At 43.6% G+C, this 25,166-nt stretch overlaps 1 protein-coding gene and 1 pseudogene across 1 annotated transcript in view; both read right to left on the bottom strand.

Moving 5' to 3' along the window:
• CDH13 (cadherin 13) overlaps positions 1-25,166 on the bottom strand; it is a 1,017,465-nt gene that overhangs the window by 872,621 nt on the left and 119,678 nt on the right. The window lies entirely within an intron of this gene.
• LOC129630825 (homeobox protein OTX2-like) lies at positions 1,270-24,367 on the bottom strand (annotated as a pseudogene).

Raw genomic sequence — 25,166 nt, 5'->3', positions numbered from 1 at the left:
GGCTATGAAACCCTGTAGAAACCTCTTAACCTCTCTGGGCTACAGATCTCTCTAACCAATTTAAGTAATAATTCCTACTTCTAAGGTTATTATTGAGGATTGAGTGAGGTGATGCATATGTCTAACATATAGTAACTGCTCGATAAGTAGCACCTAAATCGGGAAAGGAGTACGTCAAAGTTGTATATTGTCATCCTGATTATTTAACTTATATGAAGAGTACATGTGAAATGCCAGGCTGGATGAAGCACGAGCTGGAATCAAGATTGATGGGAGAAATATCAGTAACCTCAGATACACAGATGACACCACCCTTATGGCAGAAAGTGAAGAACTAAAGAGCCTCTTGATGAAACTTAAAGAGGAGAGTGAAAAAGTTGGCTTAAAATTCAGCATTCAGAAAACTAAGATCATGGCATCCAGTCCCATCACTTCATAGCAAATAAATGGGGAAACAATGGAAACAATGACAGACTTTATTTTTGGGGGCTCCAAAATCACTGCAGATGGTGACTGCAGCCATGAAATTAAAAGACAGTTGCTCCTTGGAAGAAAAGCTATGACCAACCTAGATAGCATATTAAAAAGCAGAGACATTACTTTGCCAACAAAGGTCTGTCTGATCAAAGCTATGGTTTTCCCAGTAGTCATGTATGGATGTGAGAGTTGGACTATGAAAAAAGCTTAGCACTGAAGAATTGATGTTTTTGAACTGTGGTGTTGGAGAAGACACTTGAGAGTCCCCTGGACTGCAAGGGACCAGTCAATCCTAAAGGAAATCAGTCCTGAATATTGATTGGAAGGACTGATGTTGAAGCTGAAACGCCAATACTTTGGCCACTTGATGCTAAGAACTGACTCATTGGAAAAGACCCTGATGCTGGGCAAGATTGAAGGCAGGAGGAGAAGGGGACAACAGAGGATGAGATGATTGGATGGCATCACCGATTCGATGGACACGAGTTTGAGCAAGCTCACGGAAGCCTGGCGTGCTGCAGTCCATGGGGTCGGAAAGAGTCGGACACGACTGAATGACTGAACTGAACTGAAAACATTTTTGGTTGGTTCACAGGATAAAGCTCACAGCACAGATATATATATATATATGATATTCAAGTCTTTGCACACAGTCAGTGTATTTTTTTCTAGCATCATCAGATATCAGCCCCACCCCATCACACCTTCCCAATGGCAATTTCCTTCAAATAATGTAATGAGTCAAATGGGACATGTTTTCTGTTTACCCACCCCCCCTCCACGCCCCCCTGCCAAGGTATATGCTCTGATATCCTTTTTAGTTTTGTTTTTTGCAGTGTACATATTGATACCAGTAAATTGGCCATGTCCACCTATACAAATGAGTAAGGCAAAGAAGTCATTTTAAAAGTTTGGGACTCTTTTTCCAGAAGAATTCTGGGTATTTACCTTGCCCAAATATTTACCTGGCCCAGCCTGAGACCAGCTCAGTGGAGAACTATCTTTAGTATTAAGACCATGGGTTCATTTTGCCAAGTGAGATAAACTCTTTGCAAGTGAATTGTATTTTATTTTATGGAGCTGCTGCTGCTGCTGCTGCTGCTGCTGCTAAGTCGCTTCAGTCATGTCCAATTCTGTGCGACCCCATAGACAGAAGCCCACCAGGCTCCCCCGTCCCTGGGATTCTCCAAGCAAGAACACTGGAGTGGGTTGCCATTTCCTTCTCCGATGCATGAAAGTGAAAAGTGAAAGGCAAGTCACTCAGTCATGTCCGACTCTTGGCGATGCCATGGACTGGAGCCTACCAGGCTCCTCCATCCATGGGATTTTCCAGGGAAGAGTACTGGAGTGGGGTATTTTATGGAGCACTCTCTTCTAAATAAGTGGAGCCATGACTCACTCGAAATTTTGAATCTTCAAATGGTGCCTAGCACTATGGATGTACAAGTTTTGGAGGCCATGCACAAGTGAGGCATGTTTTACTGCTAAGTATTCACCATACTTGTCCACCCTTGAAAATAACAGTTTTCTGATTTGAAGGAGCACAGATACATAGCAAGCAAGCCCTCTGGCACAGATATTTTCAGAATGAGTTTACACATTTTCAATGTGTGAGTGTCAAATTTGTCTCACAGATTATCCTGAAATATCTAGGAATTTTTTTTGAAGTAAACACACACACACACACACACACACATTCTCCCTTCATTCCTCTTCATATGGTCGTGAGAATATGCCTTGATTCTGAACTGTTTTAAAAGAAGGAAAGAGCCATTATCAATTAGGAATCCATGGGTGGCTTTACTGATTACCAAAATTTTAGAATAGAATGCAAGATTATAGACAGCTGAATCTTGAGCCAGACAGTATATGTTATTAAAATCAAGAGCATGATTAATTAGTCATTTACTTGGAGTGATTTATCTTGTACCTCTCTCCACTGGTGTTGGAACTGCCTGCTGAGGACATCAGGTGTACCACTCTACCATGAATACTAATCAAAGTCCACAGAAGTGCAGAGTGAGGAGGAATTTGAGCTCCACCAAATATCCATTTTAAAGAGCTGACTTTTATTAAATAGGTCTGAAGTCAAGAAACCAGTAAAACTACAGAGAGAAAGGATAGACTGGTTATGGCTAACCCGTCTATCAAATGACCCAAGTGCCAACCTGAGCCTGCCTACCTAGGACCCCAGGGCTGCCTCCAGACTTGTTATAGACATGAGTCCCATCTCTTCTCCTTCCTACATACTTCTCCAACCCATCCCACTTCTCTCTGTCTCCCCTGCCAGCCCCCTAAACCAAGTACCCCATCACTCTCCTGAAAGACTGCAATAGCCTCCTTACTCTGGCTCCGTTAAACAGAACAAAATTTTAAAAACCATAGTTAATCATACCAAAGTTTTTCTTAAACCAACAAGTGGCTCCCCGTTGCTCTTAAAAAGAAGCCCTTATTCTCTGACTCAGCCCATGAAGTCCTCTACAGTCTCACCCCCACCCATATTTCCTGCTTCATTCAAACTTATCTATGGCTTATTCAATGTGCATAAGCCCCCACTGCCCTCTTGGAGGGGTCTAAAATGTTCTAACTTCTTTTCTGCCTCAGGGCTCTTCACTTGCAGTTCCTCTTCTGAAAATGCTCTTCCACATGCTCTAGCCTGGCTGTCTTTCTGTCTTCCTGTCTGCAGCACAAAGGTCACTTCTCAGAAATCTTCCTCTTTCCCCTTCATCTAGAGATAGTCACCAGCTGTCATGCTGCCCTGTAGCTTTCCTGTGTAGCCCTTATCAAAATTGTCATTAATGACTTTTACAGTTAGTCATTAGCGCTTTTTTCTTCCTTCCCTATATCCTCAGCTCCTATCACAATGCAGTGTTCACAGCAAGCCTCCAGTAATGAGGGGATCAAACAACAATGATGAAAGCTGTGTGGAGGAGACCGTTAGCTGTCCACCCTGATCAGTGCTCCTTTCTTTCAGCTGGACTACATTTCCCAACCTCCCTTGCAGGTAGGTGGTCATGTGACCATGAGGGGCGGCTGTGTGCCACTTTGAGCTGCAGGTCATAAAAACCTCCCTGTGAGCAGCTGTGACAGTCCCTCACTCTGGAGGGCTGGGATGTTGATACATGGAAAATGGCTGAGCCGCCTATTGGCCTGGGTTCCTGAATGACCTCATGGAAGAGACTCTCAGACCTCAACTGCTGGCCCAGAACTGCTGCGTGAGTAGGAAATGAAGTCTGTGCTGTTAAACCACTGAACTTTCAAGGTCAATCTGATCCTGCACCATCCTTGCCCACCTTAATACATTAGGATCCCAATACATAGGATTCTAGGTCTTGGAAATGAGTGAAAAATGGTTACCTTCCTCCATGTGAACCTATATGTGGAGCCCGAGGAGATAGAAGGAAAAAGCAAATTGAGTTTCTGACAAAGTATAATATTATGAAAAAAAATCAGTATTTAACAAAAATTTTTCTAAATCCATTTAACTCTTTCCCTCCATGGACTTAATCCTTAATAACTAAGAATACTCTGATTACTAGTGTTTCTTATAACAGAGCTGCCATTGCCTCTTATGTTTCTCTCTATCCTTACTTGTTGCCCTAGTAATTTGCATATAGAACCCTAGTATAGATGACCCCTTACAATCAGAAGGCGAGGACATCTCAAAGAAGTAGAAAATTGAACAGTTTTCTCACTGAAATTAGAATATCACATAAGCAACCAATTCTATTTAGCTCAGTGCAGAATTTATTTTTGCCCCTAAGACAGGTCAGGGATAGAAGGAATCACTAGCCAGATTTTTCAAATGAATAAAAGTTCTCTAATGTCCTTGGGGTTTCTGCCAAGTAGTCTCAGGGCTGGACCCCCACCTCCTAGAGGTTGCCTCTCTGTGCCCTCAGAGCCCAAACTCTGTCTCAAGCTTTGTTAGATTCTGCCGAGCAAGTTAATCTAGCTGAGTTAATGACGATGCAGCTACTTCCCCACCAGCACAAAGAGCCTAGTCAGTCAGCTGGTTGGAGTTTCCTGGCTGGGAAGCCCACACCTCCCTGCCCAGCCTTCCTTTGGCTATGGAAACTTCTGTATGTATGAGGAGCACCTGCTCATCTAGTGGTGGGGTCTTCGGCCCTGAAAGGGAGGAAGTGGGCTCTTTTCTGCTCTGGGTATAGGTCTCCCATGCTCCTGGAAGCCTGTTTCTTCCCCAGGAAATGCCCCTTGGTGCCAACCCTGCAATAATGGAATGGAACATTTTCTCACATCGAGCCACACCTGTTGTCAACAAGCTTTTGCTTCCAATCTATTTAAGCTCCATGGTGGGGAGGAGACTGTGTGAGTCTCGGGCATTTTTGGCAATGCTGGGCCCACAGCACCTGGAAAAGCTCCACACAGCCTATGTTCTTGTTTGGGAAGTGGAGTTGCCCCTGGTAACAGCTGCTGTGTTTCAATAGAGACCAGAGGCCTCTGGGAAAGTCATAAAGGCCTCACCCAGGCCTCTTTGCAGAGCTGAGTGCCAGGCAGTTGGATCTGAAAGGCAGTTTGTGCCTGGGAGGATTCCTGCAGGCTCACCAACAGCAGGAGCAAAGCAGAGAGAAGGCCGGCTGCTGCCTGTGCATTGTGATGGAGCTGATGTTGTTGTTATTGGCTTGGTTTTGGTCAAAGATGTCATCAGGCAAAGTTATATTCAGTGTCTATGTTGATTGAATATGAGTTTGCAATTTCATCTGTAACCTAAGATGTATTTATCCACATATATATATAGTTCATTTGTGTATCTCTTCATCCCTCCATTAGTTTATTCTTTTCTGTTTCCCTTCATTCAGAACCAGATGCCTATCCTGAATCCTAGTTCTTTTGTTTGGCTTTCTGAGACCTTGCTTCCGTTTCCTTCACCTGCCTGGTGCCTTAATAATACCCCAATACTTTCTGCTTCCTGGCAGGGTCCCCACCTGCATATGAGTGGTTCTACTGAACAGCAAACCAATACGCAGAGAGAACTTAGGGCCTGGACATTCATCCACTGCCCAATTTCCTGTTGTCATTTTTCCCACCCAGTAGTAACTCCCATATTTACCATGTGCAACATTATGGTTTGCAAATGCACATCATTTTTGGATCATTCAAAACAAGCCGGTCCTTCTTGGAGAATTCCCACAGCCACATGGCATAGTTCCCTATAGGAGAGCTCAGCATTCTACTATGTAATTTTTGCTTATGACTCTTGTATGATATGATAAGCTCCTTAAGGACAGAACTGTGACTTAAGTGTCTCTATTACCAAAGCCTAGAGGTTTGATAAATGTTTGCTAAATTATTTTTTAAGGATGGGTGGTTGTATGGATGGACAAGAGTATCTTTATGGATGAGAGGGTAGTTGAGCGGGTAGATGCATGAAAGCATGAATGGATAAATGGATTTATAGGTAAACAGGTGGGTAAATGGGTTGGTGCGTGGATGGATAGATGGATAAATGGATGGATAGATGACAGATTAATCGATGGGTGGATGGATAGGTAGATGAATACAGGATGATCAGATGCTTGATGAGTGAGGGTGAGTGGGTAGCTAGATGAATAAATGAAGAATGACCTCAACCATCAGGGCGCCAATATGTATATCAACATTGCTTGCTTCCACTAAGATAATCTCCAACCATTATTCCCTTAAATAAACTCACAAACCCCAAACTGCCAGCAAGTGAAACAATAGTCAGGCCCCTTGGGGACTGTGTTCCCCAGAGTTGAAGGAATACGGGGAATACTCCAATTTTCCACCTATTGGCCAACTGGCAAAAAGCTCCCCTGTGGTAGCCCAACAGCACTGCCTGGTCCCAGTCAAAACTGACCCAGCACCTTTTAAAAAATAATTGCCTACATGTTAAAACTGGCCCTTTTATCGTTCAGAAATGATACCTAAAAAGAACCTAGAGGCAGGCTGCAGAAGATACCTTTAAAACAAAAACGGACACTGAGGGAAGAAAGGGAGTAAAGCCCGGAACCGCCGCCTGCCCAGTCTATCCTCACAAAGTGGCCCCTGCAGACAAGCAGGCCAGAGTTCTGACTCCGACTCCCCCAAATGTGACCTTGTTTCAAAGCCACAGGGCTCTCCTTGCTCCAGTCCATGGTGAGTCAGAAAATAAGAGAATGTACAGTGTTCAGCTCCTGCCAAACGTAAGATGAAACATAACCCTTGTTTTTGTGTGTTCGGTTATTGCGTTTTTTATTACTACTACTGTGTTATGGATGTCTTTCCTTCCTCTAAGAAAACAATAGAACAATGAGCCAGTTTGAAAGAGAAAAGCTGTCAGCTTGGATAAAATTAGTCTGCTTTATTTTTTTATGAAAAAAATAGGAAGGTAATCATGCCAATTGTAATTTTGGTAAGTTATTTCTAGAGTGAGTTTATTAAACCATGAATTTTCCCTTGAGCTAAACTAATGACCACTATTAGGTATGCTACTCTATTTTAAATGATCAAAATATTCAATGGAATAAGATGAAAATTATAGATAGTGATAATTACAAAATGTCAGCATCACCTGGAATCAATTTACTAATATGTCAGCTCGGGTGTGGAAGAGAAGAGTCAGTTCAAAATGAGCAGAAGGCACGTTGCACAGGCTGCTGTCATTTATCCTTTAGGGACTGTCACGACTGAATATTTATATCCCTTGCTCCCCTGCAGTTGCTTCTAGCCTGCTGGCTACACCCTTTATCAGACAGCACAGGAAGGACTGGCAATGAGAGAGGGCTCCTCCACTTCCTTGAATCCCCGGGTCCTTCCTTGAATTTTTGCAGGGGAAGTGAAGACAGCACTTTCTAATAAACCAATTCTGTTGTAATCACTTGGGTCTGTAAATATGCCCATGGTTTTCCTCTTAAATGTATAGTACTAGCCTTTCCCTTGGAGAAGGCAGTGGCACCCCACTCCAGTACTCTTGCCTGGAAAATCCCATGGATGGAGGAGCCTGGTAGGCTCCGGTCCATGGGGTCGCTAAGAGTCGGACACGACTGAGCGACTTCCCTTTCACTTTTCACTTTCATGCATTGGAGAGGGAAATGGCAACCCACTCCAGTGTTCTTGCCTGGAGAATCCCAGGGACGGGGGAGCCTGGTGGGCTGCCATCTATGGGATCACACAGAGTCGGACACGACTGAAGCGACTTAGCAGCAGCAGCAGTAGCCTTTCTCTCCCCCCAGTTGCTACAAATGAAAAGGGAACAAGAGATTGTGTCATTAGATGTGTTGCAAAACTCGTTGCTTGATTTAAACCAAGTTTTCAGTTTGTTTATATCAATCACCTATGCACCTGAAATCCTGGGCAAAAGAAATCTGCTCTTGGCACAAGGGCAGAGACTGTGTCCCCGGAAGTGCACCTGTCTGGGAAAGGTGCCGCTGACATAATGCACATGTACAGATGTGCCTGGCTCTTCGGGGGACAGATCGATTTGCTGTCAAAGGTATGTGTGTGCGACAAGACATGACCCTCCTCCTTTCCCTAGTCTGCACTTAACCTCCCCCCAGTATCCTCCTGCCACCATCTGCTACACAAAAATGTGAGAGTAAGCACACACTCACACAGACACCCTGGGTCACTGCATTCCCCAGTCTAAACAACTCCAGCTATCTGGTTCCAGTGGGAGAGGGTAGTACCCGGGGAAGTTCCCAAAGTAGAGCTGATTGGTTATGGGGAAATTCCTAGGTGAGTTTAAATCCTCATTTCCCATTTTTTCTGGCTTTCCTTTCTGCCTCTTACAGCCCTGCTCTTTGGAACCACTGACCATCCTTCTACATCTACTCCCAAGCCCTCTCTTCTGTACAACCTACTTTAAATTACTTTTGCCTCAGGTAAGCAATCATTTCTCCAGAACCCTGGAGAATAAGCCCTGCTGTGCGAGCAGCCTGATTTCACAGGGACCCCTGAGCTCTGCACAGGAATTCCTGGAGCAGCCTCTGCTTTGTTCTGGATGGATGGTTCTGGGAAGCAGCAAAGTGCAATGGTAGAGACATAGGTTCTTAAGATGGACTGCTTCCTACCAGCTGTGTGACATTGGGCAAGTGCTCAATTTCTCTGTCCCTCAGTTTCCTCATCTGTAAAATGGGGCAACTTACACTTTCCTCCTAGGAGTTAAATGTTTCAAGTGCTTATAATGAAACTTAGCACATGGCATAGACTTGTGCTTTTTTAAGTTACTTTTAAAAAGTAACTTCTAATAGGCTGATTACTCAAGCTTTATTCTCCTCCCTCCCCAATCTTTACACTTCAAGGCTTTCTTTCATTTCTGCTACAAAGCCCAGCACCTTTCCTCACTCTCTGGGATCTCAATATTTCCATCCGAGATTTATGAACATATCAAGCAATCCTCAGGGTGGATTCCTGATCATTCTCTTTTCGCATACATACACTTTTATTTAAAACTATCCCAGGATTCACAATCTAGGATGTCAGTCCCCGAGACAGTCAATCTAACATTTTAAATCCCCTATTGAAAGATAGGAAGGGAGGTGGTAGTCTTTGCCATGTCTTAAATTTGGAAATGATTAAATACCAGTTCCTATTGCCTATGTGCCCAAAGCATAAAGCTGTTATACTAGGGCTCTGGTTAGGGCTGAGATCAAAACTCTTAGTTCTAGGAAGAAAATGGAATAATAAATAAGGAAAGGAATGCCTCCCAGCCAGCCATAGGTAATAAATACTTTCTGGTGATCACATCTTAAAGGAGGCAGATTTTTGTTTTGTTTTGGTGGGATTCCAAAGGCCATTCCCAAAGAGGAGCTGCGATGGGGTCTGAGGCAAAGTCTGCATCATGAGAAAGCAGAAAGTCTTCCACTCCAGGGAGACTACTTCAAAGACCAGCATGTACTATGTAGAAAGGACATGGCAGCTACATGGCAATGCTCCATCACTCAGAACTTAGCAGGTCTCCTGGCTTTAGCATCATGGATCAAAGCAGCTGGATAGAAAGTTATCAAAAGAGACTTAATATGTCTAGACCAGTAAAGCTTGATGGCTATCCTGGGCTTTGCAGAATGGGATGCTTTATGCTATGAAGAGCATGTAGGCAGGTACAAGGGGGCGCATGACTTCTCAAGACAAGCAAGTGTATCTGGAAAGACAATTTTACTCAGCATAAGTAATTTGAAGCATTATTTTGCATTCAAGTAATCACAGATGGTGTGGTAGGCAGTTTCTAACTTTCAGAGATCCCTGCCATCCTGCATGCATGCTCTTGGGTAACCCCTCCTGTTAAGCATGGAATGGACTTAGTGACTTGCTTCTAATTAATAGAATATGGCAATGGGGGTGGGATGCCTCCTCCGTGATTACGTTGCTGAAGACTATGATTTCTGTCTTGTTGGCCTTTTGGATCTTTGTCTCTTCTTGCTTGTTCACTCTGGAAAAGCATGCTGCCATGTTGCAAACTGATCTACAGAGAAGTCCATATGGCAAGGAACCGAAGGCTTCCCCCAGCCAAGAGCCAACAAGGAGGTAAGGTCCTAGCAGCCTCAAGGGCAGGATACTGCCACCAGCCTCATAAGTAAGCTTGGAAGTGAGCCCATGCCCAGTAGAACCTGGAGATGACTGCAGCCTTTATGTAGCCAGAGCACCAACCTAAGCACCAACCAGCTATGTGATGTTGGGCAACTTCTCTGTACCTCAGTTTCCTCATCTGATTTCTGGCATACAGAAGCTTTGAGATAATAAATTTTGCAATTTTAAGCCACTAAGTCTTAGAGTAATTTGTTACATAGCATTAGACAAGCAACATAGATATGTTATGGACCAGAGTACAAAACTGTCAGGAAAGACAAGGCCTGTTGCATCTACTTAATGTTTCAGCTCATGCCCACACGGGGTTACTCAAATTGCCCAACTCTAGGGGATACTGTTCACAAAGAACATGCTGTGGAGTTACAGAACATAAAGGCCTTGGAACCATCTTGATACTACATCTCCGCACTGTTACATCTTTTTGATTGTCCGTTCTGCAACATTTGGACTGACATCAGGTCTCGCTAGGCTGATCTTCAACTTCCTCATCTGTATAGTAGTTATAAGAACCTTGCTTTCATCAGTTTTCTGAGAAAGGTAAAGTGGATGTCTGTGAAAACCACAGTAGCTGGCACATAGCAGACACTGACTTTGAGCTCGGTAACTGAGTCTCAGGGTTTAACCAAAATTTCAGGGCTTTAGTTGTGTGCAAAGTGCTAGGACACTTAGTTCTCTATCTGCACTACAGCAGGAAGTGCAACCCCCTAGCTCTTCCCTGGTAGAGAAAGGGCAGAATGAAGTTTCCTCACCAGTTCTTTCCCAAGACAGTTCCCCCATGTCTTATTATACCTTTAATTACCGGGTGTTTACTCTGGTAAGAAAGCCAACTTCATGGTCATCCCATCAAGGTACAATGAAACTAGAACACAGAGTATGGATTTAACCTCCTCATTCAGTTGAAACCAGTGCTTCCAAAACCGAATAGATTCTTATGTGAAAAGACCCTGCCTGCAGGCTGCTCGTGTATTAGTAAATTTGCCACTATGTCCATCTGGTCCTTTTGCATGTCCCACTTTCCTGAGACCCCCCCATAAGCATGACTGCTTATTAAAAATAATCAAGGGCTCCTGCTCAGTGAGCACCAACTCTGTGCTAGGCTCTTTTGTATACAGGTTTTGAGACTCTTGTAAAGGCACATGGCATAAATACTACCCTTTCCTATTCCTCTCTTCACACCTCCATCCATTCACAGAAAACAGCCAACAGTATATGTCTCAAAAGGAATCTAGTCCAGGAACAAGCTAAAGGATATTTTCTTCAGCATGCATTCAAGCAAAGAAGGAATGCACTGATGCTGAGAGGATCAGCAGTGTATCTGGCCCTGTGGTGGGAGCTTTCTTAGTGGGTCTCCGGGAGGCTGTGAGGTGTACGAGTTAAGGTCATTGGCTGAGAAGCCAAACCACCTGGTTTTTAATCCTAGCTCCAATGTTCACCAATGTACTAGAGAATGTCAAGCATCTTACTTAACCTCTCTGTGGCTCAGTTTCTTCAGCTGATGCACCAGATTTTAAACACTTGGCTCATCTTACTGAAGAATCGATACATGTTAGTGATCTTACCCTTGACACAGCCTGTGAGAAGGGTATGAGTCCACTCCATTTTGTAGATGAGGAAAGTGAAGGTAAGAGAAGGCAAAATACTTCCCAGGCTCATACAGACGGTAAGTGACAGAGCTGAAACTCAAGTTCACTCATGATTGAGTCCAAAGCGGTGGCTATGGAAACCCCTGATTTATGAAGCACTGTTTATTCTCCTGCAGAGAATGATACTAGTGACCACAAAACGGCTGTTTCCTGTGTGCCAGGTACTGTTCTAAACGCTTTACATTCTCATATCTCATTCACTCAGTATCACAACTATACGTAGTAGTAGTAGGTACAATTTCCATTCCCATTTCACGAATAAGGAAACTGAGGCTTAGAACGGTTAAGCAATGCACTCAAAATCACATGTGGGTGGTGAAGACTTCCATCGCCCACTGCACCCTGCCCTGTTCTTCCAGGCACGTGGGAGGGTTACGATTCCTAAGACCACTGGGCAAAGACCTCGAGGTGCTCTTGCACGTGGGCTGTAGGCAGAAGTGGCCCCTTTCCTTTCCAGGTCACAGCATCTCCAAGGAGACTTTCCCAATGCTCTTTCTGAGCAGTAGCAATTGTAGGAGCACAGTTAGTCCTGGAGGGGCAATTAGACAGGGCAGCCTCGCTCACGCAGTCCCCCCCACAGGGGAGTGCTCCCTGACTTGGTTTCTCAAGAGAGAGAACTAAACCTGTGTTGTGAACAAATTCTGAGACCTGTGCTGGTCTGTGGTTACAGCACAGCCTCACCAATCCTGGGCAACACACCTGGCACATGGCACTTCCAGGGTTCAGACCCCAGAAAACAAGAACAATAATGACTTTAACACAGTGCAGTGGTGAGAATTAAGTTGTAGTAGACAAAATAGATAAGGAAAAGCATAGCAAAAAACCAAGCATATGCTAAGTGCTGAATAAATGCTTCTTGAATAAAAGAATTCTTTCTTGAAGGTCAAGATTAAAACTTGAAGAATACATGGTTGTAGCTGACAATACACAGCACTTACTCTGGGCCAGACGTATTTCTAAGGGCTCTGTGCATATGCACCCACTTCTCTCTCCCAATAACCTGTGAGAAAAGTACTGTTAAGTAGCTGCAATTTACAGATGGACAAACCAACACATACAGAAAGTAAGGAACAGATCTAAAGTTGTACACAGTAAATGGAAGATCTGGGTCTCGAACCCAGGCAGTATGGCCCAGACCTACATTCTTGACTTAGTGGTAGACAGACTTTTTTTTTTTTTAAAGGAAGCTCCATTGAATAATTAGATGTAAAGGAAAACAATATTCTTGGATGAATTAAGAAAATGGCATTAAAACATGTATAATATCATATATGAAACGAGTGGCCAGTCCAGGTTTGATGCACGATACTGGATGCTTGGGGCTGGGTGCACTGGGACGACCCAGAGGGATGGTACAGGGAGGGAGGAGGGAGGAGGGTTCAGGATGGGGAACACGTGTATACCTGTGGCGGATTCATGTTGATATATGGCAAAACCAATGCAATATTGTAAAGTTAAAAAATAAAATTAAATTAAATTTTAAAAAATGAAAAAAATGTAACCGGCAAAATAAGAAAGGTTTTTTGTTCAATTTGCTTCAGTGAAGTTGCTTTATGTTTGTAAGTGAGAAGAAAGTGCAAAAGTACTGGAGAACAATGACACTTGAACGGCAGCTCTAGACTGTTACGGAATAAGGCCCAAGATAAAAAAACCCCAAACAGAAAACTGTAATGAGCTAATATTCAAAGGAAATTTTCAGATGCCTCCACTGTGTCCCAGAGACAAGTACCTCCACTGCTTCCCCCTACAAAACTGCTCGTGTCAAAGCGTGTAAAAGGATCCCTGGGGACCAAAGCACAAGGCGCAGAGCTCGGCAGTGATGAAGCTACAGCGGCAACTTCCAAGACCCTGCCACGCTTCCTTGCTGCTGACCACTGCATCAATCCAGGTGGGCAAACCAGAGGAAGGAGACGAGGGACTTTCACAGAGTGGCAGAGAAAACCACAGAGAATAAGAGGGACATTTATCTTTGCTGCCACAAGAGAATTCAGACAAGCCTGATTGAAAATGTGTCCACTGGCTCAGCCCATATCCCAGGTTTTTCTGCCTTTCTCAGCCTCTGCATCCTGTGTGATGATCCCCAGCCTTGAGCTGATTCAGAGAGAGGAAGACAGTGTATCTGGAGCTCCATCACTTGAGGGGAGATGGGTACCATCCTTTCCACACCAAGACCCAACCACTACTTCTGGCTTTGGTGTTCCTTCTACATTTCCTTTTCTGACAATCAGACTGTGTAAGATTGGGGTATTAATACTGGGGCATCCTGATGACCCTTTTACCACCTTATACCCCATCTCACTGGCTCATGGGTTGACTTCCCAGGAAAGTATTCTGGCCTTAAAAAAGATTTGCCTTTGAAATCTGACTTAATGTGTTCAAAGCTCAATTCTTTCCCTATGACACTGGACAAGTTACCTCTCTAAATCTCAGTTTCATCATCTGTAAAAACGAGATGGTGAAGATGATGGTAAATTCTCCCTCCTAGGGCTCCCATGAAGAGTCACCAGCGTGAAGCATTTAACTCAGTGTCTGGCACCATAAAATGCTCACTCGTTCCGTTAGCTGTTATCTAGCTTCTTCCTAGGTTTGTCTGTTTGTGGTTCCTCCTACCTCAGCCCTGTCCAGTTTCAGAGATGTGACTCTGCCCTGAAATCCAGCTGGTCACCCTCCTTCTCACCAGTTCCCTTCCTCTCAGGGCCCCCTGCCTTGCCGTGTGTGTGTGTGTGTGTGTGTGTGTGACTGGAGGAGGGGTGTGTGTGTGTGTGTGTGTGTGTGACTGCAGGAGGGTTGGGGAGGAGCTGGCTTACATACATTTAGCACTTGCTATAGATTAGCAAGGCGGCAGATACTATCAGTGCTCCATCCACATCCCCTCAGACCTCTTTGCCACTTTACTGCACACCAGTCCCAGCGTGCATTCATTCCTAATAGCCAGCACCTGCGGTGGTATGCCAGTAAATATTTAACAACCACCTCTGGGGATGGGAGAACCCTAATTTGTAATGTAAGCCAATTTCCATGGTGTAACTACTCCCACCGTGGCTGATTTCAAGCTATCAATGTGAGGTTAACTAGCTTGCAAAATTCCTAACAATTTAACATCCAACACTCATGAACAGTTAGTTTCAAGCCAGTGCCTGCACACCATGGGCCTCTGTGTTTCTCTTTTACAAAGGCTGCATCCTGGCTGCCAGGATCTGTTTTGCCTGTAATCGGGGAGGACAGGAAGTGTCTGGGCATTTATGTTCCTGCTTGTCTCTCATCCTAGAAGCCCCCAGAACTGGTTGGACTGGTTGGTTCAGAGGTATAAATACTCGAGACCCCTCCCCTGTAATGGGCCAACATGGAAGTGCCACCCACAACTCTCCAGTTTCCCTGGGGGATTAGGCCAAATTTACGTCTCTAGGACTTGGCCTGATACTACACCCTTGCTCACCCTCCCCTTTCCCAGTTTTACTTCCCCACCTCCCTATCAGTGTTGCCTGGGAATGTTTCTAAGAGGTCACTTTCACATAACATCTCATCCGCAGTCAGCTTCAGAGGAACCAAACTGACAGTTTCAAGGACATGCCTTCTAAAGCTCTGAGTTCAGGTCCTGATTCTGTTACAAACTGTATGACTAGGAAAGTTATTTAAGCTCTATGAGTTTATATTTCTTCATCTATAAAAGGGGCCTAATAAGTCCCCTGCCTTATTAGATAATGGTGCTGGAGAAGATTCTTGAGAGTCCCTGGGACTACAAGGAGATCAAACCAGTCAAGTCTAAAGGAAATCAACCCCAAATATTCATTGGAAGGACTGATGCCAAAGATGAAGTTCTAACACTTGATGTGAAGAGCCAATCCACTGGAAAAGACCCTGATGCTGGGAAAGACTAAAGGCAAAAGGAGAAGGGGGAGGCAGAGGATGAGATGGTTGGATAGCATCACCGACTCAATGGACATGAATCTGAGCAAACTCTGGGAAACAGTGGAAGAGAGAGGAGCCTGGCACACTGCAGTCCACGGGGTCACAAAAAGTCGGACATGACTTAGTGACTAAACAACAACAAAATCCCTACTACTAGGGTTATTGGGAGAATGAAAAAAGATAAGTCATCTAGGAGGATTAGCACAGAGTCTGGCTCATGATATGCCTTCCATAAATGCGGCTGTGGTTCCTATTGTTATTAAAGACAGTGTCTATCCTGCCTTCCAGGTCAGAGCTTCACTTGGAATAGTTGATGACTGAGTCCTCCCAGCTAGGAGGACTGTGTGATGTCCTGCTGAGCTTTCGCCACCCTTTGGAATCAGAGTTTAAGCTCTTTGGCTGTTCTTTCTTGAAATGGACCTCCATTTATCTTTCCCTCTGCAGAGGGAATGAGTCTTCTGGAAAAGCTCTGGTCCCAGTTGACCAGCTCTGTGACCTTAAAATCCAAGCATGCCTTGTTTCTGAGCTCCATCCTTCCCCCAAAACCAGGACAGTCAGACAGGGCTCAATGGAGGGTAACAAGTAACGAGGATCCCACAAAGGGATGGGACCAACATTTTGTTCATTATCCAGTAAAGATCCTTGTGCCATGGTCTCTACCTTCTTCTCATGGGGGAAAATAACATTTATTGCCTAGAACTTGTGAAACAAGCACTCATGAAGTGCTGCTGGTAAAACAGATTAATAACAGAGCTTCACCAAAGCCATCAGGCAACATCTACCCACAACCTTAAAAGCACACATCCCACTTGATTCAATGGCACCTATTTTAGACATCCTAAGTAAAGCTTCCTAAACTTGAAAAAGCTTTAAGCACAAATATAACCAGTTTAGCCTAGTGCTTTGTATATAATTGGTACATAATGCATTTTGATTAACTAATGAAACTATCATTTAATATTCTAAAAAGTTAGAAAGCACCTTCATCTCAGTAGCTAGACACAAAGGAGTAGCTAAAGGAGTTAAACACAAAAGAGTAGTTATGAGGCTTTTGTGTGTGTGTGTGCTAGAACCATTTTAATATAATTATACATATCTGCCAAACCAGGAGGAAAGGTTTATGCATATATAACTTTTCCAGTTAACATCTGCAAGCATAAACAACGATGATCTCAGTTTATAAATTCATCAGGGTCAGAGCAATTGACCAATGTCTCTTTACTGCTAGGCTTACCAAAAGTAAATTACATGATGAATTAGTGTCCTTTCGTTTCTCTTCTCTTATTCTCCTTGTCCAGAGACATTTTGTTGTAAAGTTTCAGTGTAGCTCACCTCCAGCCAAAGGTAATCTTTTTAGATAAGTACTCAGTTGCTCTGAATTTACTTATAATTATAACCTATTTAATCACAGAAGAAACCCTGCAGAGGTGGAGTTCAAGGTTGCATATAATAACAGGAGATTCCAGTTTTGAAGTCTAGCACAGACTAAAAACCACAGATGTACCATTTCTACGAGACACACACTGACTGTCTCTTAAACTACATATTGTCTCCTTATTAACATTAGTTTTTAAATAAAGTAATGCAGCTAGGACAGTCAGTCGCACAATTCACACGGCCCTGAAAAGCTTTTCAGTGCCAACTACCAGTTGGTCATGAAACGTGAATGAGCTTGAGACACTGTCCATTCCTAAGATTCAGCCATGGATTAGCTAAAACATTGGAATACCTCTGCTTAAGAAGGCTATGTCCTTCCCTCCTTCCCCTCACAATTTAGTTCTGCTTGTTTCTTTTTGGTGGTATTTGGCTGCACATGGCTAGACTGCTTTCGATCACCTTGTGAATCAGGAAAACCAATGATCTAGAACTATGACAGGACTTAAGAATTAAGTAGGCTGATTTGTTTATTTCGGTAGGTGGTCGGTAGGCCCTCACTAAGGCCTTCCATTTTCCTTCTATGCCTTCAAGGACATTGATCAGAAGAGGAGTCTGAGCATCATACCATCTACCTCTTTTAACCAATGCCTGGCTAAAACTGGAATATCCAGCACAGTATATTTAAAAATCACCCACAAAAAGATGATTTTTGTGAAGATCACAGGTCTTCACAAAACTTGGAATTTCCACGAAGATGTCTGATCTTTATAATCTAAGCAGTCAGCATTGAAGTTAAGTTTCCAGGAGGCAGTTTGGTCCTTATAATCCAAGCAATCAGTGGTTGAGTTAAAACCCAAGCTTAAAGCTCCACATCCCTGGGTGAACACAGAAGCTGGGGACTGATTGAGATGGCTGGTAACTGCATTGGTACCCATGGGACTGAGTGCGGTCCCTGGTCCAGGAAGCTGGTGATGCATAGGGCTCAAGTAAGATCCACAGTCCATGCCCCCCAAAGTAGGAAACTGAGCCAGCATATCCTTGACTATGACCTGAAGCCTCAGTATAGGTCATGGGGTAGGACCTCTGCATGCAGGGAGAGGCGGTGGACAGGGGATCTGACAATGGGGGGATGGAAGCTGGGCTCCAGACAGACGCAGGAGCACTGCTGCTGGAAATGACTGGGACTGAGGTGCTAGAAGGGGGAGTGATCTGGCCACTTGTTCCACACTCTGAACTCACTTCCCAGGCAGGAGATGTCTTCTTTTTGGCAGGTCTCACTTTGTTTTGACGTCCATTCTGCTGTTGCTGCCCCTGTTGGCGGCACTTGGCTCTTTGATTCTTAAACCTTGCCTGTACCCTGGACCCAGGCAAGTTGGTTTTCAGCGCCACCTCCTCCCACGTGAAGATGTCTGGGTATCGGGTCTTAACAAACAGTGCTTCCAGCACATCGAGCTGCGCTCAGGTGAACATCGTCCTCTCCTGTTTCCAAGGGGTGGCTGGGTAGCCCACCGAGGGGTGCAGCAAGTCCATGCCGGAAGTGGTCAGACTCAACCCACTGACTGCATAAGGCGGTTGCTTAAGATAAGACATCATGCTAGGGTTGTTTGGAGGCGCAAAGTCGGCCCAAATCCAGGGGACCCAGCGGAAGGTCTTGCTTTGCCCGGAGTGGACAGATTCAGAGTCCTTGTTGGGTGGGTTTGAAGTGGTAGAACTTGTCTGAGAATTAATTATAATAAATGTTTTCTTGATAAACTAATGAGATAATCCGAAGGGCATGCATCCCTTAATTACAGGCCGCCATGCTCAGCTCTGCTTCTCTGTCAGGGCTGATTAATTTTCTGCCTGATGGAAAGGCTGCTTTCTGCCTTTAAAAAATATATGACCATTGAAAATTATGTTCACAGGACACTCTCAACTACAACAGCCCACACTCTCTGGAGTGTGTTTCTCTCAAGGCAGCACTGGCCTTCTGAGATGGCCCACACTGTCGCTGGAGTTAAGTTTCTCTCTAAATAGATCCACTTCTTACTTATCACCTGGTCTGTCACTGAATTTTTTTCTGCGATGAGACATCAAGAACCAGAGCTTCATTAGGTCCTGTCTAGTTTCACTTGCTCATTGGGGCCACTTACAGAGATCTTACACCCAGTGTCTCTGACCAGACTTCCAAGCACGACACAGCTGTGCTGACACCTGGGTCGGAGGACCGCGCGCAGTTCAAGACGGCGGCACCGAGCCACGTGCAGGGATGCTGGGCCCGGATCTGAGACCCGGAGCCTGAGCACCACCGCTGCTCCGCTCTGTGCGAACTCCGCCCCTTCCCCACTGACTGATGACCCCGTAAAGCCCCCAGACGGCCTTCTGGTCTGTCGAGGAAGCATGCACTCTCTCCATTGTTTGATTAAAGAATAAAACTTTGCTTCTGAACTGAAGAAAAATGTTTATAAAAAAACTGCGAAACAATGTGAAAAGAATTATGAAATGAAGCAAACACATTTTAATTTATACCAAAGTCACAGCTTAAATTTTTTAATCTACAAAGAAAAAAAAACACTGAGAATACTGAGTTCAAGAATGCTACAATAAGGAAATACTTAACCAAAATATGATATATCTAAACAGAGGAATATTATGTAGCCATTGAGAACTGACTGTAAAAATTATAAAATGATATCTACGTATGGAATGGTAATACAGCTCAAAGCATAATTATAGCTAATTTAATTATATAGACTAAACTTATGATGATTTTTAACCAGAATATTGAATATATGATTCATGATGAGTCGAACCATATAAAAACTAAACCAATTTAAAATGCATGCATAAAGGAAAAAGGCTCTAAATAACTACAGTAAATTGTTACTAATGATCATGTTTGGGCTGCAACCCTTGAGTGCTTTTCTTTCTCTTCCTTTTTTATGTCTCAAATTTTCTCTAATTAAGGAGAATTACTTTTATAATAAACAGCATTTTGATTGACTGGTTGAGTAACAATGGCACTACATACACACACACACACAGATGAAATAATAAGGAGTGGAAAGTAAGGGAGAACATTACTATTCAAACACCCTTCTTGGTTAATGGTTTCCAAATTTGTTTTCTAATAAGGCTAATAACAGCCATGTGTTATGGCAGGTAGCAGCCCAACCTAGCCAGAGAATCAGACACAAATGATTCCCAAGCCACAGTTACACTTTGGCTGTCACTTCGGCTCTGGTGACATTAGCTAGAGACAGCAGCTGGGTGAGATGGTATGCAATTCATGAACAAGAGAACTCAGAACTAACTCTACGCTTATTAAAAATCCAATTCCTTGTGCAGTTTGCAGAGTGCATTCACAGGCTTGCCAAATCTCACCTTTGAAATCAAATTTCCTTTCTGCCATGTGCTGTTGCAGATTTAAGTCTATTGTTTCCAACTGAATTTTGTTTTTTAACTGCAATGTATTCAGGTAAGTCTGTTCTTGCTGATGCATTAGAAAAACCAGCTCAGTGGAGGCCCACTGATTCACCACATGGTGGGTACGTGTCTTTTTGTGAATAATTTATTATTTGCCAGCATGAAGGAAAAGCCCAGGGCACCATGGAACAGGTCAGTTCCCTCCATCTCTCTTTCCAGCAACTACTATCACAAGAAAAAGGCAGCATCAGCCTAAGTAATATTCCTTCACCTATGTCCTGGGTAGCATCATGAGACCTAAATACCAACAGCCACTAATGTCCTTCTGAATATTACCTCCTTCCAAACAGTTTCCCCAGTTGGAGGTTCAGTCTGGCATCCGTAAAGACACAGGTATCTTTATTCCTCCTTCTCTGATCCAGAGGGTGGGATGCCTTTTTAATACCCCATTTCCTAACATATGAGAATACAGTATATAAAACCTTCCATCTGGCTCTTTCTTTTTTTGATGAAGCCATTTACATTTTCTTAGTATAATTAGTATTGCACAGTAACTTGTCAATACTCTTCTGCCATGACACCAAGTTACAGCTTACATATACCTGCAGCTGGGAGGATTTATTTGTTCCTTCATGCTTTCAAGTGCTGGCAAGGGATAATTACCAGGGAGATTATTACATGGTGTTGGGTTAATTAAATATGATAAAGGCATTTGCCTGTGACATGATGGGTCTGTTTCAATCTAAATGATATAAAATGGTCAGACTCATTGAAGGCAACATGGTGACCCCGCAGAAGATTAGACCCAGCCAAAATAGAATCCTGCTAATGATGTTTCTGAATTTGATGTTCCATCTCGATTTCACTAGCTGTCTTTTTAATCAGAGAGATGTCATTACAATGATCGCTCCTGAACATTCGTGCCCAGCCCGCATGAGAAAGCAGGGGACCTTCAAAGTACCTTGAAATATTGGCAAAATACAAAATATTAAAGGCATAAAAGTGAGTCTGCTGACCCTGAATTGCTTTTGATCTTCTTGTTAGACTGAATAAGAATCTGTCTTAATTGTGGAAGTCTACCAGGTTAGGGAAGTAAGAAACATGAAGAATTAAGAGACTGATGTCCAGTGGAGACATTGCTGATGGTGGTGGTTTATTGGTTCAGTCGTGTCTGACTCTTTTGTGATCCCATGGACTGTAGCCCACCAATTTCCTCTATCCATGGGATTCCACAGGCAAGAATACTGGAGTGGGTTGCCACCTCCTTCTCCAGGGCATCTTCCCAACCCAAGTATCAAACCCACATAGCCTACATTGGCAGGCAGATTCTTTACCATCTGAGCCACCAGGGAGGCCAAGTGGAGTTATTGCTGGCTTATAAACAGATGTAAGCACTAGGCTTGAAGTCCGAGGGACAAAACTTTGGGTACAAAGTGTTCTAATTTTAGAGCAACAGGAACAGAGGTTGATACTAGACCATATTTTTAAGGCAAAAATTGACCTTATATCATGAACATTCGTGGTGAGATGTTACCATGGTATGGTAGTAAAATGGCAATAAAATGGGAAACGTCTCCAGTTCCCATTTTCTTGGTAGAGTTGGTGGACATAGCTGCTGCAAAGCCTAGTGGCTGAGATGGTCGATTCAGTCAAATACACCTTAAAATCAGCTGCCCAAATATCAATAAAACTAATTGCTACAACCAATAGTCAGGGGAGAGGTGTCGTTTGCAATCAGTGGGTATCTACTGTGGCTCCTGTGTGCAGGTCACCACAGGGAACAAAATAAACACCTTATGAAACTTTGTCCCAGTCAATAGTAAGAGAGTTCCTTGCAGTTTATTTGAGAAAATGAGACGTATGTTGCATGACTGTGTAGCAAGGAGAAGCACTCCCACCGGCCATGAGGAAAATCAATCCAGTTATTTCATACTTAGACAACTTACACATGAGAGCAGTTAGTCCTTACAGCTTCCCTCTCTCCCTTCTGTACCATCAGCCTCAACCCAACTCACGTCCATCACTCAGACAGAGCTGATCCTCTCAGCTCTTCTTCTCTCTCTCTCCTCACTCCTTTCCTCTTTGGGGTCTTGCAGGTAACACTCTTGTCTTGCTTAATTTGGCTCTTCTAAGTAAAGAGTGCCCCTCTCTGAGACACTCAGCTCCTTTCTCCATCCCCTATTCCCTCCTAGTCAACAAGCAGGACTGCATCACCAGCAGCAAAACCCATCAGTGAGCTGGGAGTTCTGTCCAGAGCTCAGGGAGAAACTCGTGGTAGTCCTCAGAGGAGTCAGGGGGGTGCTGGGGCTGGAGATGAGCCCTGGAGGGAATGCTGGAAAGGGGTGGCAAGAGGCCAGGGCCTCACAGGGAGGAAGACTGCGAGCAAAGGCCCTGAGCTCGGAAAGCGAGGGCCAGGGACCATGAGACAAGTGTGCATGGCATAGGAATTTAAGTCTAACATGGAGCAAGATAAAATGAGAAAGATTTTTGCTGGCAGCAACTCAAAAAATGTTGTTTGTACTCTCAGAGGGTGCATTGGTGCAATGTGGGTTAACGTTAAAAATGTGTTGAGTGAAGGAAGCCTGGCATTAAAAGTGCATGCTGCATGATTCCACTTATGCCAAGTTCTAGAACAGAAAAAACCTAATCCATAGTACCCAATAATCAGAGCAGTGGTTGTTTTGAGGTTGCTGGGGGAGAGTCAGAATTGGCTAGGTAGAGGCTTGAGGGAACTGTCTGGGATAATGAGACTCTTCTACATCCTGACAAGGGTTTAGGTTCCAAAGATGTGTGCATATGTTAAACTCAGAGAATATACATGTAAGGTTTATACATTTCACCATGGGTAAATTTTACATCAAAAGAGAAAAAAGTATACACAAATACTAGTTAACAATATGCATGCTAAAGTATTTAGGAGGAAGGTATATTTAATGTCTACAATTCACTTTGAAATTCTTCAAATCAAAACCATGGGGTGGATTAATGGATGGATAGAGGGATGCATGGAGGGAGAGAGAGAGCAGAAATGCGGGGGATAAAATGTTAAAGGCAGAATCTAGATGGTGAATGCACATGTGCCAACTGCAAAATTCAACTTTTCACTAGGTTTGAAGATTTTTATAATAAAATGCAATTTTTAAACAATTGTATGTTGGGTACAAATGAGCCTTGAAGATAAGGTAAACATTCTGTTTTATCATCAAAGCACATCTCACGTTTTGCACTGAGGAATGCTGAAGAAAGCAATTGGTGGGGAGAGGGCATTTAGTCAGATCTATTGGAGCTTATTGAATAATGGATAATATGTATTGGATAATAATAATAGATAGTAAAGACAGCAACAACCATGGCTACCGTTATTATTGCCACATATTGACTACTCTTTCTGTGTACAGCATTAGGCTAAGTGCTTTTAAGAACCATCTTGTTTAATCCTGTAACAACACTAAGGAGAGATAGAAATATCCCTGATTTTTCATGAGGAAACTAAACTTCTGTAGATTAACTGATTTATCTGTAGATTAACTACCAAAGCTAATCAGGCAGAAGGTTGTGGAGCTGAGGTCTGAACCTAGGCTTAGGCAAGCGTATACTGGGGACGTGAACGGCACCCAGTGGGAACTCCAGTCCACCAAATGCAGGATCTGTGTGGCACCTTGGATCTTTGTGACAACATTCAGTTATCCTGGAAAAGGCAGTGTTTCCCTAGTCTGTCAGACCTCAGACCTCCCCAGAGCTAAAGGGGGAGTTTCAAGGCTTCAGAAATGATCTGAACCTGGTGTTAAATATACCAGCTTTGTATATAGGAGTTTTGTAAATTATTCTGAGTGCATTTCGACCTAAATTCTATAAATTTTCCTTGACTTAAGAAGAGGCTGCAGGAAGCAGTGGAGACGTAGACGTAGTGAACAGACTTGTGGACACAGCGGGGGAGGAGAGGGTGGGACGAGTGGAGAGTGCGGCAGGGACGCACGTGCGCTATCCACGTGAAGCAGACAGACAGTGGGGGTTTGCGCATGACTCAGGGAGCTGAAACCGGTGCTCTGTGACAACCAGGAGGGGCGGGAGGGGTGGGAGGTAGGAGAGAGGTTCAAGAGGGAGGGGACGTATGTATGCCTGTGGCTGACTCATGCTGATCTACGGCAGAAACCAACACAACAGTGTAAAGCAACTATCTTTCAGTTAAAAATAAATAAAACACACGCACACAAGCATGAAAAAAAAGAGGTTGTACTAGACATTCCCCATTTTAGCAGAAGCCTAAGAAGACTCCAGCCTTAGAAGAATGATTTTAATGGTGGACTTTGAGATAGTGAAGTGGAGTGATGAGGAAAATATTTGGGGGCAGGTGGCTCTTGGGGACTCTTCATTTCTTAAATTTGGCCAAAGAAACATTAGTATAGGATAAAGAGTCATTGTGTATTCCCTAAGAAATTTCATCTTACATCCTGATTTCACATAATTATAAGGAGCTGATTTTATGAGAAGTTATTTAAGCCTGGTGAAATTGGTTCTTTTTCATAATGAGGATGATTCCATGTACTTCTCAAGTTATTATAAGGCAAAACACATGTCTGGGAACTCACAGGGTCTGGCCCTGTGTAGATTCCTCAATGGAAGCTTATTTCCTTCCTGCTCCACAGGAAGAAATGACACTCGGAGAGTCGGACCATGAAACGCTCCTCAGAGTTATGTGTAGCACTGGAATTAGCAATTATGCTTTCCCCAGTATGACTTCCCATTGGGAAGCTCATAGTGTAAAAAAATACATGCTTATGAAGGCAATTATTCTCTTTATGCCACATG

Source organism: Bubalus kerabau, chromosome 17 (assembly GCF_029407905.1).
Source record: "Bubalus kerabau isolate K-KA32 ecotype Philippines breed swamp buffalo chromosome 17, PCC_UOA_SB_1v2, whole genome shotgun sequence".
Lineage (NCBI taxonomy): Eukaryota > Metazoa > Chordata > Mammalia > Artiodactyla > Bovidae > Bubalus > Bubalus kerabau.
Note: the sequence above shows the minus strand (reverse complement) of the source record. Positions and strands in the feature narration are given on the sequence as shown.